General features: G+C 50.1%; 1 long non-coding RNA gene across 2 annotated transcripts; it reads right to left on the bottom strand.

Moving 5' to 3' along the window:
• Nucleotides 1-2905: 2905 nt before the first annotated feature.
• On the bottom strand, nt 2906-17249 carry LOC128101530 (uncharacterized). Of its 2 annotated transcripts, none has more exons than XR_008215121.1 (3): nt 17098-17249; nt 5114-5712; nt 2906-3690 (listed from the first exon to the last, which is right to left on the bottom strand). It is a non-coding gene; the product is annotated as an uncharacterized LOC128101530 (long non-coding RNA). The 2 variants fall into 2 exon arrangements; XR_008215120.1 differs by having other exon boundaries at nt 2906-5216; nt 5570-5712.
• Nucleotides 17250-18391: the final 1142 nt, after the last annotated feature.

Raw genomic sequence — 18391 nt, 5'->3', positions numbered from 1 at the left:
TTATATTTCCTTCCCTCCCCTTCCTTCTTGTCCTCTCCATCTTCAACCCCCCACCCCCCCACACACACCTTTTCCTTTCTTTCTTTTTGTTTTTGAGAGAAGTTCTCACGTAGCCCAGGCTGGTTTTATATTCAATTTGTAGCTGAGGATGACCTTGGAACTTCTGGTCCTCCTGCCTCGACCCCCAAGAGCCCAGGTTACAGGCATGTGCCACCACACCCAAGCTGGATAAATGATTTGCTTTAATCCTCTCAGAGGTCTTTCTAGCATCACAGGCCAGTGACCTCCAAACATCACAGCAACAAGACAAGAACACAGTGGGTGGGAGGCGAGGACATCATAGGTCCCTGGAGGGGACTAACAGGTGGAGGTCAACAGAGACCAAGGGACTCTGAGTAAACTGGGCTGGGAACTCAGGGACAGGGCAAATTCAATCATCCTGCGCTAAAATCGCAAAGTACTCAACACTATTTTTTAAAAGGGTACATTTTCAAAGTGATACACTTATTTCTCCGATTTGTGAAACTGATGAATTTTCAGGTGGACAAGAAGCAGAAAACCTTCCCAAGCATCTTGAAACAAGAGAGACACTGAGTTAAGAACAAGCAGCTGATTTCCACACAGCAATGAATTCTTTAAGCATCCTTCCCTTAACTTGTCTTATAAGCTTCAACGTCAGACTTTTTGTTGAAAATAAAACATTTGCCATTAAAGGAAGAGCCTGTCTCTTTTATGAAGTCTCCTCCATTTTGCAGAAATTGCTGGAGACTACCATGCTTTTCAGTGGAGTGGTATATTAGTCAGGGTTCTTTAGAGGAACAGAATTGATAGGATGAATACCAACCCCCACTCCATGTATATATGGAGGGGTTTATTAGAGTGGCTTACAGGCCGTGGTCCAGCTAGTCCAACAATGGCTGTCTACCAGTGGAAGGTCCAAGAATCCAGCAGTCTTTCAGTCTAGGAGGCTGGATGTCTCAGCTGGTTTTCAGTGTACACCGGACTCTCGAAGAAGTAGGCTCTAATGCCAGTGAAGGAATGGACTTGCCAGGGAGAGCGAGAGCAAGCAGGCAAAGAGCAAAATCCCTCACAGGTGTTCCCAGCCGCCTGGGTTTTAGTTACTTCCAGAAGTAGTCACATTGACAACCAAGAATAGCCACGGCAGGTGGCTGTGGGTAACTTTGAGCAACTCTTTGCTCCTGATTTGGGACGACTCCATCATATTTGTATGATCTGGAAACATGCCAATGGTTAGAGGGAAGAAAATGAAGAACGTCTGTGATGGCTCCACTCTGCATGATTGCTGCTGGATTTCCTTGTTTTCCTTTTGAGACGAAGTCTCACTGTGTAGTCTTGACTTACCTTGGCTCCCACGTGGTATCACAGTGACCAGCACTAAGTTCAGCTCTATTGGAATGTTGCTCACCAGCTCTCTGGTCTATGATGGGAGTGCATTCCGTGGTATTTTGTCCACTTTTTTTTTTTTTTTTAATTTTCTGGAGCTGAGGACCGAACCCAGGGCCTTGTGCTTTCTAGGCAAGCACTCTACCACTGAGCTAAATCCCCAACTCCTCCACTTCTTAAAATACCAGCATTTTCTGTGATGTTGACAAATTCATGTTAGGGTCTTCAAAGGTTTCTTCCAATGTCCCTTCATCTGAAGTGTCCCTGCCTTGTGCTTCGGTCCTGAATGGTTGGACATCTGCAGCCTGCAGAGTGTCTAAGCTTCTTGGTTACATCTTGTTGAGGGCAGAGTGACCTGAGGCTTCCCCAGAGGCCCTGATGTATGGAGGAGGAGCAGAACTCCTTCTCTAAAGCCAGGAATATGCTTGGCAGAGCCAGTAATGGCCTGGAGCCGGGACCTTGAGGGAACTGTGGCTTTGGATCCCGAGATACTTACTCTGCCCACCATAGGGGTCTGTGGTTATCAGTCCCAAGGTTGCTATGTGCTCACTCTGTGATGCCCTTGAGACATTCTGTTCAACATTGCTTGGTTAGCTTGCCTCTGCCCCTGTCCCATTTCCCCCACAAGTAGTATATAATATACTGTACCTCTTAATAAACTTGCTTAGTATAAACCATCAGCTTATGCAAGATCTCCTGACCTCAGCTTCCCCATCCTCTTTATATTCTCATCTCATGGCCCTCCCTCTTAGGACCCTGTCACTGAAGGACAACCTGCTGGTCCAGATCACAACTCATACTGCAATGAGCATGCTACACCTTTGTGCTCGTGGACACTTCCCTAAGACAATTCCTGCATGCTCAGCCAGTGCTTTGGGGAGCAAGCATGTCCATGTCGTTTGCCAAATGGCTTTTGGAGACATCAGTCTTGTGACCTCACTGGTGGGCATCCTGTGCACCTGCCACCAAATCCTCAGGGCACACACAGTATTTGCTGAAAAGATCTAAGCAAATCTAATTGGACATGTTTTGTAGTTCAGGTTCGGAGATCCCGTTGCAGAGAGTAGCCCCTTGTGTCACCTCTTCAGGACCAGAAAAGGACTTGCCTTGAGGCCACCAAAATAAAGGATGTGACAGGCACCCCGGCAGTGCATTCTAGATGTGGTGGCTACAGCTGCTCTGTGCCAAACCCAAGCAAGGCTCTGCTCAGGGACTCAGGAGTTGGTCTTTGACTCCCAAAAATTTTGGGACCGAGTCTGAGATGGCAGGTGGCTAGCATCTGGCTCCTGGTTGTCGCAGACTCACTGTGGCCGCCTCCTGAGTGTGGGGTGCTGCAGGCCCACGCATGTTTACGGCACTGTCTCTTTGATGGCCCCACTTTGTCTCTACCTCGTTACCAGCTTTGCAACACCCCCACCATGGTTTTCCCAAGTATCCCAAGGCTGGGTTCTGTATCGGCTGCAATTTACCATTCTGATTACAGCCTGTTCATCCCCCCCCCCCCCCCCCCCGCAACAGTGGGATCCTAGTGACTGCTCAGGAGGGCAGGGGCCTGACCCTCCCTGCCTCTTTTCAGGGAACTGATGTGTGACATGACCCCACGGAATCAGGGATTCTAGCCTCCTCTGAGATGGCTTTCCTGTGGATAGAGCCAAGTGCCTGTGTGAGCTAGGCTAGGAGAGATGCTTTCTGCAGCTGATTTGTCAGCCCCAGAGACCTTGCAGGCAGATATGCAAATCAACCCAACTGCCAACACTCCCTGCTCCAGGAGGGCAGAACTCATAAGTCTGGGGCATTGCTTGGGTTGTGGCCAGTAACAGAATCCACATTCAGTCCTGAGGCAGGGAAAGGCAGTGCAAGCAGAGATGAGGAGCAGAAGCCCCAGGCCTCGCTAGTTACAGAGGCAGCAGTTGGAGCAGGAGTTCTATTTCTAGGAACTCAGGTGCACCAGGTGAATTCAGATGCCAGAGGAAATGGACAGCTGTGTCCTAGCAGGAGACATAGGCAGACCAATGTCCCCTTTCAGAATCTGTTGGTCCAACTTTCCCACAACTCTGCCAGGAACCATGCTCTCTCCCTCTCTCAAAAGGAAGTGTTGAAGTTGGGGAGATGCTGTGAAGCCTGAAGAGTTTGGATCCCCAGAACCTATGTGAAAGCTGGGCCCAGTGGCCCATGTCGGTAACCACAGAATTCGGCTGGCAGTGATGGTGGCAGAGACAGGCAGATCCCTGATGCTCATTGACTTGCCAATTTATCCTGTGAGCGAGCCGGAAGTTTGATGAGACACTACCTCAAAAAATAAAGTGGCGAGCAACTGAGAAAGATGTGAAGTTGCCTATTGACCTCCACACATACCACACACACACACACACACACACACACACACACACACACACACCCCCACACCACACCCCAGATGACAATCGGCTCCTTACGCCTAAATACCAACTTTGCCTTATATTCCCTCTCCTACCCAGGACCCTAAAATAAGCACAAACCAACATCAGAGAAAGACAGGTGTGTGAGTTGGGCGGGGGTGGGCGGAGCTTCAACCTGTCAAATGGCCTTTTCCTGCAGGAGATGCCAGTGGATGGAAAAGTCTGTCACAGAGCTGGTTGTGACCCAGAGGTGAGGGGCCTTGGAGCAACCTTTACTTGGGAAATGACATGGAGTGACAGAAACAACATATGGTGTCTGAGTCCATGCTCCCCAGGGGACAGAGCTGATGGGCTGTTTACTGAGGTCTCAGAAGATGCTGTGTAAGAACATGCTGCTTGGTTGTGTGGCAACGTCAGAGTGAGGGCAGTGGGGAAGGGAGGCCCCTGGAAGCGGGGGTGTCACTGGGTTTCCCTAGTCTGTGTAAAGACAGAGCCCTCAAAGGAAATCTGTTCCCTTGGTCCTGTATAGTTGTTTTTCTTTTCTTTTTTTTAAAGATTTATTTATTTATTATGTATACAGTGTTCTGCCTACATGTATGCCTACATGCCAGAAGAGGGCACCAGATCTCATTACAGATGGTTGTGAGCCACCATGTGGGTGCCAGGAATTGAACTCAGGACCTCTGGAAGAACAGCCAGTGCTCTCAACCTCTGAACCATCTTTCCAGCCTCTAGTTATTTTTCTTGTCTCTGTGAGGTAGGCTTTATTCTGGCTCACAGCATAAGAGGGTGTGGTCCATCATGATAGAGAAGGCATGACATGGTGTTCAAGGCTGTAGTCTTCACATCTCCTCAGATCAGGAAACTGGCTGGGCTTATTGTAGCTTGAGTGTGACATGTCCCCCCGTGGGCACACCAGTTTGGACACTTGATCCCCAGCTGTTGGTGATGTTTGAGAAGGTTGTGGAACCTTTAAAAGGTGGAGCCTCACTTCAGGAAGTGGGTCACTGGGGATGGGCCTTGAGGCTTTTTAGCCCCACCCAACTTCCTGCTCACTTTCTGTTTGCTGAGTGTGGATGCTTCTGCTGTGGCCCTCACTGCCACAGTAATCTATATCCCGCAGGGGCTGCATACCAGAAGAAACTGTCTCCTGTAAATTGTTTTTGTTAGAGTACTTATTAAAGCAACAGGAAAAACAAAACAAAATTAAAAAACCAAAAACCAAAAAAACAACTTAGGACAGGGTCTGTCTGAGTCACTGTTCATTGTTCTAGAGACACCATGACCAAGTCAACTTTAAAAAGAAAAGCATTTAATTGGGGCTTGCTTACGGTTTCAGGGTCTGTGATCATCCATTCCAGTGTGGAGTTTGGTGGCAGGCAGGCATGGTGCCGGAGTGGCAGCTGAGAACTCACATGATCTGCAAGTTGCAGGCTGAGAAAAAGAGCCTGGGACTGGGGTGGACTTTCGAAACCTCAAAGTCCACCCCCAGGAACACATCCTTTCCAACAAGGCCACACCTCCTAATCCTTCCCAAACAGTTCCACTAACTGGGAACCAAGCATTCAAACATACAAACCTATGGGGACCATTCTCATTCAGACCACCACAGGACTACTATAATTCTCAAGACCCAAGCAGCCTAATCTCTCCATCGGCGCCCCATCTCCTAAAGTTCCCAGAGCACCACAGAACAGTACCACCAGCTGTGGATCAAGTATTCAAACACGCGAGTGGTGGGGGCCATTTTATATCCAAGTCATGACATCTCCCACCAGGGACCTCACCAGCCAGGGAGGATGAGACTGCTGTCCAGCAGGGGGACTGCAGGCTGTGGGCCCAGAGCTATGCCACAGCCTAGCACCTGTCCCCTGAGGGCCTTTTTCTCCTCTCCAGATCAGTCTTTCTCCCCTCAGCTTCAATATCCTCCCTAGAAGAAGAAACACACCCGTGAGTCTCATGTGAGTTGGGGTTTGTCTGTTCTTTTTTTTCCTGTTAGGGTCATAAACACTCTGACAAAATCAACTGTAAGGACAAACAGTGTATTCCAGTTTATGATTCCTGAGGGTGGTCCCTCATGGCAAGGGAGGACATGGAAGGAGGCCACAGGGAAGCGTGGTGGCAGAGACAGGAGGCTGGCTGGTGACATTGTATCCACACTCAGGGAGCAGAAAGCGAACAGGAAGAGGGGATGGGCTATGAGGCGTCAACACCTGATCCCCAGGGATCCGTTTTCTCTATCGAGGCTCCACCCTCTAAAGGTTCCACAGCCTTCTAAACAGAGCCACCGACAGCTGGGGGCCAGTTGTTCAAACAGGCAACCTGTGGGGACCATTTATTACACCAGGAGTGCAGAAAGAGGGTCAGCAAATGGCCCATAACAGGTATTTCTAAGATCGACGGAGACTGGGCTGCCCAGGGAAGACTGGGCTATGAGCATGGATGCTCTCTGTGCTGATGTGGTTTCAGCTCAGTGAGAATAAAGAGTTCTCCTGGCAGACTCCTGACCCACCTACCAAGGAGTCCAGGAGCATGAATAAAATGAACGGACGGATGCATGGATGAATGAATGAATGCATGGATGGGTGGGTGGGTAGGTGGGTGGGTGGATACATGTATGTATGTATGTATACATGTATGAATGAATGGATGGATGCATGAATGAAGAGCCGGTCTGAGTCTTGAAAGATGAACAAAACAATTTGGGCCACACTGACCAAGGAGAATGTTCAGGGAACTTGCCTTGTCCTGAGGTCATGCATGGGTAGATAGCTTCCTCTCTGGGCCTCAGTTTCCCTGTTGGTAGGACAAAAGTGGATCTAAATAATCCTAAAGTTCTGTTCAGCAGACCAGAGCCTGCACCTCTGATGTCTGTCTTACAGAGTCCTAAATAGAAGTGGGAAGGTCTGAGACGCCAGCAGCAAAGAGGGGTGCCCCTGGAGTTTCTCACCTGGGAGCAGGCCTGGTCCTTTGAGTCCCATGCCATCTGTTTCTTCCTTTACTGTGGCCACAAGATAGATGTGACTGTCCAGTTCAGCTCCCTCCCACCTCTTGTCTCTCTACAGTAACCTTGAGCAGCAGCATTCACAACAGACATTATAATAGGGGCAAGTGATCAGGAGGGGCCATGAGGCCAGGCACACTGTGATTTCATCCATCCACCCATCCATCCATCCACCCATTCACCCACCCACTCACCCATCCATCCACCCATCCATCCATCCATCCATCCATCCATCCACCCATTCATCCACCCACCCATCCATCCATCCACCCATTCATCCACCCACCCATCCATCCATCCATCCATCCATCCATCCATCCATCCATCCATCCACCCACCTACCCATCCATCCATCCATCCACCCATCCACTCACCCACCCATCCACCTGTCCATCCACCCATCCACTCATCCACCCATCCACCCACCCACCCATCCACCCACCCACCCACCCATCCATCCATCCACCCACCCATCCATCCATCCACCCACCCATCCATCCATCCACTCATTCATCCACCCACCCATCCATCCATCCACCCATTCATCCCCCATCCATCCATCCATCCATCCATCCACCCACCTACCCATCCATCCGCCCATTCATTCACCCATCCATCCATCCATCCATCCATCCATCCATCCATCCATCTATCCATTATTGTTATTATTAGAGGCAGGGAGTCATAGCTCGGATTGACTTGGAACTCACTGTGTAGCCCAGGCTGGACTTATCATGTCTGTAACCAGGCTGGTCTCAGAACTTTTGATCCTCCTGTCTCAGCCTTCCATGTGTGGAGGTCCTCACAGCCAGGCTGCCTCTCTTTTACTGTATGGCCATTTGTTGAGCAAGTGTGTAAACAGAAAATCCATACTCAGCCCAGTTCAGAAAACACCCATGTGTACTTCCTGTCTAGCTTCCAAAGCAACAAGAAATTCGAAGCTTTTGCCACCTGGTGCTGAGACCTCTGTGCACCTTGACCCTTGACCAGCAAACCGAAAATGTGTTTTGAAACTCACTGATGAGAGTGGCTGGGGTGCCTCTAAGGGACGTGAGATGACTTGGGGTGCTCCTGAGCCAGCAGGAAGACACATGGTGTCTCATGAGTCTATCTTTTGGACTTCGGACAGAGAAACTCCGTTGGGGGCTGCCTTGACTTGCCCGCTCAGGCTTCCGGCCCTTGGCAAAGCGGAGCCGAGCCGTCTTGGCTTGGGTCCTCAACGGCTTGGGTCCTCAATGGCTCCGGCTGGTGAAGTGACTTCTGCGGCTTCTTTGTTTTGGCCCTTCTATTTATGGCAAGTAACATCGATTTTTTTTCTTTCATTTGCAGAACAAGATCATCAGATTTCCCTTAAAACTTTATTTCTGCAAAGTAAGTAATTGGTTTCAGATGCATTTTGATGAGGCCATGGTACAGATAAGATGCAGCTATTTTAAAAGTCCTGTGGAAGCTCGGTGGTGCTCGTCATAAGCACCAGTCACGTGCCTGTAATTCAGGGCCGGGCCCCAGCTCCTGCTCTACCGCAGCCTCACTCCCTGCTCACCATCCTGCAGCCAAGGGAAGAGGGCAGCGTTTTCTCTCAGTTTCCCATTCCCCTTCCCCTGCACCTTTACCCTTAACCTGCCTTCTACCTCCATCTCTTTCCCTTCCACAGTGGGCGGGTCTTCCCACCTCAGTATGTACAATCAAGATAATCCCCCCAAACACGCCCAGCAACAGGTCTCCCAGGTGATTCCAGACCTCCTGCCGAGGTTGACAACCGAGATTAACTATCACACACACACACACACACACACACACACACACACACACACACACTCACACACACACGTCCACAATATACATCCTGATCTGTACATACACACACCACACACTCACCCTTCCTCAGAGGCAGGCATGTCAGCCACCATTAAAATGCCTATTACTCCTGGGCCTCCTCAGAGAGCCTCGTGGGACCTTCTCCATGACAGCTAGCCTGACACCTGTGTGTTGGTTTAAAGGCTCTGAGCTAACGTGATCTCTCATGTTAATTCATTCTGTGTGTGTGTGTGTGTGTGTGTGTGTGTGTGTGTGTGTGGGGAAGTGGTATACACACATGCACATATGCACACAGACATACATATATTCATAAACACAATCAGAAGTACACACTCATATACAGTCACATACTTAACACAAACACTCATAAATACTTACACAAACACACATAAACTGACACACACACATTTACGTATATACACACAACAATGTGCACACACAGACACACACAATCATGTACACAACACTCATATACTCAGAATCACACACTCACACACTCATACACACATATACACACATACTTCCACATATACACAGTCACACACACACACACACACACACACACACACACACACACACGCAGCTGATCTGCATGAATTAGCTGAAGGGATTTCATCAGTCTGGCCCTTTACCTGGTAAAGAGATGTCAGACTTTCCTTGAAGAGGTGAGGGGCTACTGGGGTCACCCAGGAGTCTCAGGGATGACCAGGCTGTGGGAACCGGGCCAGGTGGCAGGCTCTGAGTTCTGCATTCCTGAGACTAAAGAGACTTGTTTTCCTAGACTCCTGCCCCAGCCCCCTGTGGACCCTGATAATGGCTGACCATGCTTATCATCCCCTGACATTCTTCAGCTAACTGCTCCCTGTAGCCTAACGGGGCCACTAGCCTCCCTGTTGCCTTGATTGCAGACATGTTTGAGATGTAGGTGGTGACTCCATGGCGTAGGCACATGCTGGTGCTGGTGACGGTGATGGCTGGTGAGGCTTAGCCCTGGCAGCAGCTGCTGTGGCAGGACCCTGTGGGCTTGGAGGCTGACTGCAGTCAGAAGCCCAGGCATGATCTCAGGAGAGTTCCAGCTCTGCTGTCTTCACCGCCCTTGTCTCTGTGGTCAGAAGGGCCATCCTGTCCCGTTCCTGGGGGGCATTGAGGGCAGCTAGACTGAGGTGTACTGGGGTGTTCGTTCGGCTGCTTCAAGTCCACAGATTATAACAATATTCTGTTCAGTTCCTGGCTCATGTTCATGCTTTTACAAGATCCATTATTGTACAGGGCCCCTTAACCATAGCCGATTACACTGTTTGTAAGCTTTTATTTTGTCTGTGGTTCCCGGTGAGAAAGGGATTTGTAGCACAAGCCACATTCTTAGCAGGAGAAAGGAGAGTCCCTTTGAACACACAGTTCTCTCTCTTCACTTCCCTCTCTTGCTGAGTCTTGTCCTCTGTGGCCAGTTACAGACCCATTTGAGCATTAGCAGCCAAGTCCCGAATCAGAGGGCAGGTTTAATGAGCGAGTTAGCTTCAGAGGAAATGTGGCTAGTCATGTGTGTAACACGGACCGCATGTTCCTTCTCTGTGGTAACGAGACAAACCATCAATGCTCGCAGGTTAAGAGCAGGTTGCTCTTCCAAAGGACTGGGATTCGATTCCCAGCACTCACAAGGTGGCTCACAACTGTCCATAATCCCAGTTCCAGATGATCCAATACCCTCTTCTGGCCTCCTCAGGCATTGGGCTCACAGGAGGTACACAGACATATATACGGGCAAAAGACCCATACACATAAAATAAAAATAAATCTTTTTTTTTTAAAGAGGTAAGCCATTGAGCTACAAGTTTAATATTTAAAAACAAGTAAAGGAAGCCTGTTTTCTCTATAGGAAGCAGGGTCCTTGACAGTGAGGACTGGCCGCCTTCTATCTCTGGTATGATTTCTAGTTGGTTGTTTGTTTGTGTGACACCTCGCTCCTCACAGAACCTCTCTTTCCATTCAGTGCACTTGCCTGTATGCCTCTCTGGTTCTTTCCATGACAAAATAACAGCAACAAAACGCCTGCAAACCCCAGCAAGGCTGGCTTTCTCACAAATTCGCCCTCCTCCCTGACTCTGCCCCGACGATGATGTCATTGGTGTGAGGGACACCATGTGGGCTTCCTGCCTGCCTCCTTCGCTCCTTCACTCCGGTTTATGTTGTGGTCTACTGCAGCTCTTGGGAAGCCCAGTCCTGATACTGTTTTTAGGAACTTCTCCGTTCTGCTCAGACCAGGTGCATGTGGAAGAACTGGCCTCCTTAACCTCCAGTTCTAGGCCTACGCTCATGCTATCGAGCATTATGATGAATTATGTGTATGTGTTTGCACACACGGCTGATGTCTTCAGAGGTCAGTGTGTCCTTTGGAACCAGAGTTATAGTCAGTTGTGACCTGCAAGACCTGGGCGCTGGGAACTGATCTCTCATCATCTGATAGGGCAGAAAGCATTTGTAATCATTGAACTGTGTCTGCAGCCCCAATATGGCGCTTTTTATTCATTCACTTTTAGTGACATTCATCAAAATCCAACTCATGGGCTGATGGGATGGCTCAGTGGGTAGAGGTGTCTGCCCCCAAGTCACATGACCTGAGTTCAGTCCCCAGAACCAACATGGTGAAAGGTCAGAACAGACTCAGGAAGTTGCCCTCTGACCTCTGTGTGCACATCATGGCATGTGTCCTCCCCAATAAAAATTTAAATGTAATAAAAAATTTAAAAAACCCAACTCATTCTTGATTAAAAATCACCTCTGTGGCTGGGCAGTGGTGGCACACACCTTTAATCCCAGCACTTGGGTGGCAAAGGCAGGTGGATCTCTGTGAGTTTGAGGCCAGCCTGATCTACAGAGAGAGTTCCAGGATAGCCAGAGCTACACAGAGAAACCCCGTCTCAAAAAAAAAAAAAAAAAAAAAAAAAAACAAACAAAAAATCACCTGTGTGGGAACCAAATTTTTCTTCTCCCTGCTGGGACACCCAGAGAATGATGGGGTGTGGGGAGCCCTACAAACATCACAAATATTGCCTGCTGCAAGAACACGCAGGCTAGAACTAGTGGTGAGACCCGCAGAAACCCGGCCCGCTCCTCATTGCTTGGTCCCCAATCCCGCCGTGATGAGTAATGGATTCTTGTCCTTTTTCCTGCATTCTCAGAAGCCAAATTCTTATGGCTTCATTGCTGATGGGACTGGTTGGCTCATGTGGACTGGGGTGATAGGTGGGCAGCAGTCCCCCTGGACATGTCTCAGGATCTTTCATAATCCAGGTGATGCCTTCTCCCTGGTTAACTTCTTTGTCTTCTCCCAGTAGGAGACACAGGACCATTTTCAGACTCTTCCAGCTAAGCGGGCAAGACACTGCTCAGGGATGCCTGGAAAAATGCCACTTATGTGCTTGTCTGTAGGTGGGTCACGTGTCCGTCCTGGGCATTGTCATTTAGAAGCTGGGCTTACAATTTGAGCAGTCCTGGCCCGGAGCAGCCCAGCTTCCCAGAGGTTACAGGATACTGGGGATCAAGAGGTTCCTGAACTAGCCCAAAACCCTGTGATGGGAAAGAGGTGGCAGTTACAGATGGAGCTGTGAGCGACACTATGACCCTGTCCACTTGTACCATCACAGTGCTGTCCTGACACCATGGACATCAGTGTGAGCCTGGTGAGCCTGGGCATTGGTGGAGCTACCAGAATTCCACAGGGCTCCAAGCAGTGTGGGCAGGGTCCCTCTGAAGACGTATAGGGGATGGAACTCAGTGCCAGACATAGGAAGCACCGCCTGGTGCCAGCTTCCCCGTGTACACCTCTGGGCTATTAATGTCATGGGGTGTATCTGTACATCCAGTAGGTGCTAAATAAATATTTGTCAAATAAGTGAAATGGGGGTTGGATTAAATGAGTCAGAAGTAGGCTACCCTTTATCAGCTTTTGGGGGGCTAGATATTGGGTATCTTTCTTTCCTTTCTTCTCTCCCCCCATTTCCTTCTTATTTTCTGCTGAAGCCCAACCCTTGTTTGCTTTTTTGAGGTAGGTCTTGCTGTGTAGACCTGCTTAGCCTCAAAATCACAGCCATCCACCTGCCTCTGCCTCTGGAATGCCAGGATTAAAGGCTTGCGCCGCCTCAACTGACTGAACTCTTGTTTTTTTAAGATGAGGTTTCACTACATAGCCCAGGCTGGCTTTGAACTTATGATCCTCCTGCTTCAACCTCTGGCACGTGCCGCCATGGTGACATAGCCTTTCCCTAATCCCCATTCTGTCTTGAGAGCTTGTTGGCTGGGACAGCCTGTGCTGTCTGGGACAGGTTTCCTGTTTAGATGTGTGAACAGATACACAAAGGGAAGAATATAAAATAAACAGTCCAGACTTTCGGAGCCTTCCAAACTTTCGCTAACTAAAACCATCTCCGATTCAGAGGAGAGGGACCCCACACTTTCTCTTTCATTTTTCTGCAACCTAAAACTGCTCTAGGGATTCCTGTGACCCTGTGGCACATGCTTGTGGAGAGTCTTCCAGCTGCTACAGCGAGGACACCCGGATAAAATCACACTGGCTTAGAAAACTCAAGACTCACTGAGAAGCGGCCGCAGGATCAGCGCCCTGCACCTGGTTCTCAGATTCTTGGGTCCCATGTACTCAAGCGTGTCCTTCTACCAGGCTGGTGACTGGTGACCAAGACCTCAGCCAGGCTGCTGGAACCTGCTCAGCCTTGGTGGGCTAGGCAACACCAGGCAGTTCTCCCACCAGAATACAGCCCCTAACCAGCAAGGGATGGGGATTTATGGCAAAAGGCTCCAGCCCTGCATGCCTGTGCTCATCGTTTGGGGGTTCCCTCGCCTCCCCTCCTGCCTCACTCCCCCACTGGTGTCTCTAGCATCAGCTTCCAGATGACTCCGTCTTATCACTCCCTTGTCCTGGGTCTGGGTTAGAGCCTCTGGCTTGATTCTCCCTCTCAGGAACAGGGAATTTAACAGATTTAAGTACGGAAGTGGCGAGGAACTGGCTTCGGACTGAGTTGGATCCGGGACCCCACTTGCATCAGGCTCAGATCAGCCAGGCACGTTCCCAGTTTTTTCTTTTGTCTTCGGCCAGGGCTCAGGGAACGTTTCAGAAGAGGTGGAGAGGAGGTGAGAACCAGAGCAGGGAAGGGAGCAGTGTGAAACGCTCACTGCCAGGCATGCAGTGGGGATTACCTGCCAAGAAGGGGCTCATAGGGTCCCACCTCTCTCTGAGGATAGTGGTGGATGGGTAAGGGGTAGACATTTTTCTTCAGTGTGTAGACACTCATGCAACTCTTTGGAACACAGACACACACGCACACATGTACACGCACACATGTACACACATGCATGCACACATACACACACACACACACACTGGAGCACACACACATATGCACATGCATACACACACACACTGGAGCACACACACACACACGCACACTGGAGCACACACACATATGCACATGCATACACACACACACTGGAGCACACACACACACACACACACACACACACACACTGGAGCACACACACACATATGCACATGCATACACACACACACACACACACACACTGGAGCACACACACATACACACACACACACACACACACTGGAGCACACACACATATGCACATATACACACACACGCACATGCACATGCACACATGTACACATATGCATATACACACACACACTGGAGCACACACACACACTGGAGCACACACACATATGCACATGCATACACACACATACACACACACACACTGGAGCACACACACACACATACACATGCACATGATGCACATCATGAAAGTTGGGAAGAGGACGGGAATTAGTGAGAGTGGAAGGGAACAAGAGAGCAACCGGGGAAACATAGACGAGACACATTACACACGTGTGTGAAAATACCAGAATGAGCCCATTAATACCCATGATTAATCTATGCTGATAAAAAAAACTTTAGGAAAGGAAGAAAATCAATTCACCCAGACTGAACCAGTTCAGGCCACGTGACAACCATCAACTCAGTCATGGCAACTAGGCGTGTAAGGACCAGGCCACACGCACCTCCTGTCTCATGCCTGAGTAGGGAGAGCCCCACAGACTACTGTGTCTACCGAGATGTTGTCGACGTTGGCCTCAAAATAGGGAACCTCGGACGGTAAAGGACAGGACTCTCAGGGGACCGGGGCAGCTGAAGAGCTGTCGGGTGGACAGAGAAGAGACAGAGCCGCTGGGGTGGGGGAAAGCGGTCATGGAGCCCTCCTGCCGGACGGCCAGCTCCTCCCCGACACGGCTTTGTCGCTCGACTTTCATCTGCCACATCAGAGACTGTGACGTTTAAAAATAGGATTTTTTTTTTTTTTAAGAAGGTGAAAAGCAACTGAGACCCCGTCGGGATGAGCAGGGTGACTGTGCCAGCCGCTCACTGAGGGCTGTGGAAGGACAGTGAAGCCCTGCGGACACCGGTTGCTTTCTCGTTTCGAGGCCTCTTCCCACACTTGACATCTCTTATGATTTATGAAAAACAGATTAAAGTTCAAGTATCAGTGGGATTACATCCTGCTGTGAGTGACCCAGGCTCAGAAAACAGGGGCTGAAGGAGAGTGTGAGTTTACTCTGTCCTGTGACAGGCTGGGGTGGGTGGTCCAGTGCTGAGAAGAGGGATGTGTCCATCCATTTCTTCATGAGGATTCCCCTGACATGAGTGGCCTCTGTCTTTTGGGTACCTCATGGTACAAAATAGTAGCCCCAGCTCCAGTCATTACACCTGCGCTCCCGCCAGCAGGAACTAGGAAGAGTTGAAGTCAAATGGCATAAAGGAATACAGTAGACAGATTTTTTTTTTTTTAGGAAAATTCCACCATGACTCCAGTTACAAACCACACTTGTGGGGGCTGGAGAGATGGCTCAGTGGTTAAGAGCACTGGCTGTTCTTCCAGAGGACCTGAGTTCAATTCCCAGATGGCTCGCAAACCACACTTTGTTCTGCTGCATCCAGTGTTTGAAGACTTATTAACACTACACATGGTAATGACGATTACAATATCAGACGTTGGTAACTACTGGTTACTCCCATGCAGATGGTTGTGGTTTCGATGTGAAAGGTCCCTCACAGGCTCATGTGCTTGAATGCTCATTTCCCTGTGTGGTCAGGGAACCTCCAGGGGGTGGAGCCTTGCTCAGCCCAGTCTCACTTCCGTTTTTTTCTCTGCTTTTAGACAGATTGCAGATGCAACGTGACCAACCAGCCTCCTGCCTGTGCCACCATGCCTTCCCAACCATGATGGAATATCACATCAAACTGAGTAGAACAGACCCTTCTTTAAACTGCTTATTGTCATAGCAACAAGAAAAATGACCACCACCCAGGGACAATTGTAAGTGCTCCCCACTCAGTCCTCACAATGACCTCACAGAGGCTAAATAATGTCCCCTAGATGTCCTCATCCAGTCCCTTAAACCTGTGACTGTTCCTTAGCATGGTGAAAGCTACGCTGTGGTGGTGAGTGGCCTAAGGATCTCGGTTGGTGATGTCACCCCTGATTACCCTGGTGGACTCACTGCAGTCCGAGGAGTCCTCATGTGAGGGAGGCAGGAGGTCAGAGGTCAGGCAAGACTCTGTGCCTACGACTTTGAAGGTGGGGGAGGTGGAGTCAACAAATGCTGCTGGCCTCTGGAAGCTGGAAAAGGGGGGCTGGGCCCTCCAGGAGGAGAGCTGTTTGGACCTTTCGAAGTCTCTCCAGGGCTGTGACAATGAGCGGGTGTTGTTTAGTCATTGTCTGTGACAGCCTGTTACAGCAGCCTCAGCAAACGGACACCGCTACGGTGTAGAAGCGGTTACCTTTCCTTTTGAAAAGGAGGAAACTGAGGCACAGAGAGGACACATAACCGGGCTTCCGGGTCGCGGGAGCAGTCCTGGTCAGGACCCTGGTGGGCTTGCTCAGAAATGCGGCCTCTCAGCTGACGTGGCTGCGTGGATGGTGTATGCTGCCTGGAGGAGTCAGCTTTGACTTTGTGCTTAGACTTAGGGGTCCAGTCTTGCAACAGTTTCATTTCACAGTTTCAGAAAATTTCAAACACACATGGATACAATGAGAATGAGGTCATGAAAGCCAGGCCCCTGTCAAACAGCCCACCCCACACCCGAACACCGGCTGCAACCAGCTCTCACTGGGTTCTGCCCCGTCCTTACATCTGTCTGAGGGAAACTAAACATGGCACATTTCATCTGTGGCTACCTGTAAAAGGTAAGGCGTCTTCTGTTCCCCAAAGCAAGATGCAGACAAGCCTGGAGCTGGGTTTACTGTAAAAGCCTGTGACAGGGCTCTGTGGACACATGGTCTCAACCCTAGCACTCAGTCCCAGGCTTTGATGACCCCGGACCCTTCCAAAGTGCCATTCATAAACAATACACTTTGCATCCGTACCCCTCAAAATGAAAAACCTGGCCATCGTAGGCATTTCCTCACCTCAGTGCCATCGTCTCAGGTTTCTGCTCTGTGTGCTGCTTGTTAGGATTCCAGCCACTCCTCCAGCTATAAGACCGCACACGCGAAGTTCAGTAGCTAAAGCAAAGGGTCTTACGTCCTACGTCATCTGTGTGCTGCGTGATTGCACAATCTGTCCATGCATGGCGCAGCTCCATAAGCCCACGTGCGCATGTGCAGGGGAATCCTTAAAAAGTCGGTCACAGACTCCTCCTCTCTCTCCTGCTCCCCCCCCCCCTTCTCATTATGTGTCTTTCCAACAGGCCTGGCCACACTCTCTTCTGTCCCCCCACCCCCAGGAAAGCTCTGATACTGGGTTTTGTTGTGCCTTGTGACCTTTCCTCACAGAGTAAAAACACTGCATTTAAAACCAACACTGCTGTGTGCGCCTCTCACTTTAAGAGCAGCAGGCAGTCCCCATGCCACGGTCTGGACACTGTGCCGCCTCGAAGTTTCCTTGGTCAGGTCAGTCCACTGCTTTTGAACTCAGCCTCACTCACATTTTCAGGACACATAGATGGCTTCTAGCCCAGTTCCTGATGGCGACCTGCTCCCCCATGAAGCCTTGTGAACCAGTCTTTACTGCCCACTTTTCCTCAGAAGCCTGGTCTTCCACACTCCCCAGAAGTGTTCTCTCTGTTAAGCTCCTTGCAGGGCTTCTCGGGCTCACCTTCCTCCATAAACCAGGCCCAAAGGCTACACACGGTGTGGCTCATTTACCATAGCAACGACCCCACGGCCCCACCCCTCAGCACCGACTTAGTTCCTTTCCTGTCACTGACAGAAATGACTCCAGGAAACAGGCTTTATTTTAGTAAGGGGTTGAGACGAGGCATGGCCCATCACCGTGGGACGGCATGGTAGCACGGCGTCACATCTGGAGGCAGAGAAAGAGGTTTTTTCCCCTCAGGTAAACCTTCCTGGAGACATGCCTCTGAGTGTGTCTGACTTGTACCTCTAGAGCCAGTCAAGTTGACAAGGGAAGTTAACAATCACAGCTGGAGTCCATGGATGGACCCAGACCTTGACACATTGGCCCAGGAGAAGGCTTTCTGACCCCTGGATTGGGCAGACAGGCGTGTGGAGTGTATCAGGGCAGGGTGCAGCCAGTGGGTGGCTGTAGGAAGATGTCCTCATGGGCATGCTTTAGACGCAGAGAGGTCAGGGCGACATGACAGGGAATAGGGAGTCATGTGTGAGGGGAAGGTGAGGCTGAGACTCAGGGTCTGCAAGGCCCTGGGGGGTGGAGTAATTCTGTCCTGAGACACAATGGGCT

Source organism: Peromyscus californicus, unplaced genomic scaffold, assembly GCF_007827085.1.
Source record: "Peromyscus californicus insignis strain IS unplaced genomic scaffold, ASM782708v3 Scaffold_7__1_contigs__length_154581171, whole genome shotgun sequence".
Taxonomy (NCBI): Eukaryota; Metazoa; Chordata; class Mammalia; order Rodentia; family Cricetidae; genus Peromyscus; species Peromyscus californicus.
Note: the sequence above shows the minus strand (reverse complement) of the source record. Positions and strands in the feature narration are given on the sequence as shown.